Genomic DNA, 2,974 nt, shown 5'->3' on the forward strand with positions numbered 1-2,974 from the left:
TTCAATAGGGCCCAAACTATCAAAAACCAGCGGTTTGAATGAACACACATTTCTTGGTAGAATCATGCAGGACTGAAATTTTTGATGTTTTTCTACTCCTCTCATGAGCCCAAACAAGTCTCTAAAAGCATGAGTTTGCAACTACTTTACTTTTGGAGAAAATTCAAAACATTCATTACTCAAAAGAGCCCAATAGCAAAAACCAGCGTTTTGAATGAAGAATCACATTTCTTGGTAGAATCATGCAGGATTGAAATTTTTGATGGATTTTTACTCCTCTCAACAGCCCAAACAAGTTTCTAAAAGGATGAGTTTGCAACTACTTTACTTTTGGAGAAAATTCAAAACATTCATTATTCAATAGGGCCCAAACTATCAAAAACCAGCGGTTTGAATGAACACACATTTCTTGGTAGAATCATGCAGGACTGAAATTTTTGATGTTTTTCTACTCCTCTCATGAGCCCAAACAAGTCTCTAAAAGCATGAGTTTGCAACTACTTTACTTTTGGAGAAAATTCAAAACATTCATTATTCAATAGAGCCCAATAGCAAAAATCAGGTTTTGAATGAAGAATCACATTTCTTGGTAGAATCATGCAGGATTGAAATTTTTGATGGTTTTTTACTCCTCTCAACAGCCCAAACAAGTTTCTAAAAGGATGAGTTTGCAACTACTTTACTTTTGGAGAAAATTCAAAACATTCATTATTCAATAGGGCCCAAAATATCAAAAACCAGCGGTTTGAATGAACACACATTTCTTGGTAGAATCGTGCAGGACTGAAATTTTTGATGTTTTTCTACTCCTCTCATGAGCCCAAACAAGTCTCTAAAAGGATGAGTTTGCAACTACTTTACTTTTGGAGAAAATTCAAAACATTCATTATTCAATAGAGCCCAATAGCAAAAACCAGCGTTTTGAATGAAGAATCACATTTCTTGGTAGAATCATGCAGGATTGAAATTTTTGATGGTTTTTTACTCCTCTCAACAGCCCAAACAAGTTTCTAAAAGGATGAGTTTGCAACTACTTTACTTTTGGAGAAAATTCAAAACATTCATTATTCAATAGGGCCCAAACTATCAAAAACCAGCGGTTTGAATGAACACACATTTCTTGGTAGAATCATGCAGGACTGAAATTTTTGATGTTTTTCTACTCCTCTCATGAGCCCAAACAAGTCTCTAAAAGCATGAGTTTGCAACTACTTTACTTTTGGAGAAAATTCAAAACATTCATTACTCAAAAGAGCCCAATAGCAAAAACCAGCGTTTTGAATGAAGAATGACATTTCTTGGTAGAATCATGCAGGATTGAAATTTTTGATGGTTTTTTACTCCTCTCAACAGCCCAAACAAGTTTCTAAAAGGATGAGTTTGCAACTACTTTACTTTTGGAGAAAATTCAAAACATTCATTATTCAATAGGGCCCAAACTATCAAAAACCAGCGGTTTCAATGAACACACATTTCTTGGTAGAATCATGCAGGACTGAAATTTTTGATGTTTTTCTACTCCTCTCATGAGCCCAAACAAGTCTCTAAAAGCATGAGTTTGCAACTACTTTATTTTTGGAGAAAATTCAAAACATTCATTATTCAATAGAGCCCAATAGCAAAAATCAGGTTTTGAATGAAGAATCACATTTCTTGGTAGAATCATACAGGATTGAAATTTTTGATGGTTTTTTACTCCTCTCAACAGCCCAAACAAGTTTCTAAAAGGATGAGTTTGTAACTACTTTACTTTTGGAGAAAATTCAAAACATTCATTATTCAATAGGGCCCAAACTATCAAAAACCAGCGGTTTCAATGAACACACATTTCTTGGTAGAATCATGCAGGACTGAAATTTTTGATGTTTTTCTACTCCTCTCATGAGCCCAAACAAGTCTCTAAAAGCATGAGTTTGCAACTACTTTACTTTTGGAGAAAATTCAAAACATTCATTATTCAATAGAGCCCAATAGCAAAAATCAGGTTTTGAATGAAGAATCACATTTCTTGGTAAAATCATGCAGGATTGAAATTTTTTATGGTTTTTTACTCCTCTCAACAGCCCAAACAAGTTTCTAAAAGGATGAGTTTGCAACTACTTTACTTTTGGAGAAAATTCAAAACATTCATTATTCAATAGGGCCCAAACTATCAAAAACCAGCGGTTTGAATGAACACACATTTCTTGGTAGAATCATGCAGGACTGAAATTTTTGATGTTTTTCTACTCCTCTCATGAGCCCAAACAAGTCTCTAAAAGCATGAGTTTGCAACTACTTTACTTTTGGAGAAAATTCAAAACATTCATTACTCAAAAGAGCCCAATAGCAAAAACCAGCGTTTTGAATGAAGAATGACATTTCTTGGTAGAATCATGCAGGATTGAAATTTTTGATGGTTTTTTACTCCTCTCAACAGCCCAAACAAGTTTCTAAAAGGATGAGTTTGCAACTACTTTACTTTTGGAGAAAATTCAAAACATTCATTATTCAATAGGGCCCAAACTATCAAAAACCAGCGGTTTCAATGAACACACATTTCTTGGTAGAATCATGCAGGACTGAAATTTTTGATGTTTTTCTACTCCTCTCATGAGCCCAAACAAGTCTCTAAAAGCATGAGTTTGCAACTACTTTATTTTTGGAGAAAATTCAAAACATTCATTATTCAATAGAGCCCAATAGCAAAAATCAGGTTTTGAATGAAGAATCACATTTCTTGGTAGAATCATGCAGGATTGAAATTTTTGATGGTTTTTTACTCCTCTCAACAGCCCAAACAAGTTTCTAAAAGGATGAGTTTGTAACTACTTTACTTTTGGAGAAAATTCAAAACATTCATTATTCAATAGGGCCCAAACTATCAAAAACCAGCGGTTTCAATGAACACACATTTCTTGGTAGAATCATGCAGGACTGAAATTTTTGATGTTTTTCTACTCCTCTCATGAGCCCAAACAAGTCTCTAAAAGCA

The sequence above is a fragment of the Dendrobates tinctorius genome, unplaced genomic scaffold, assembly GCF_039654945.1.
Source record: "Dendrobates tinctorius isolate UK_male_01 unplaced genomic scaffold, ASM3965494v1 ptg000110l, whole genome shotgun sequence".
NCBI classification, from domain to species: Eukaryota; Metazoa; Chordata; class Amphibia; order Anura; family Dendrobatidae; genus Dendrobates; species Dendrobates tinctorius.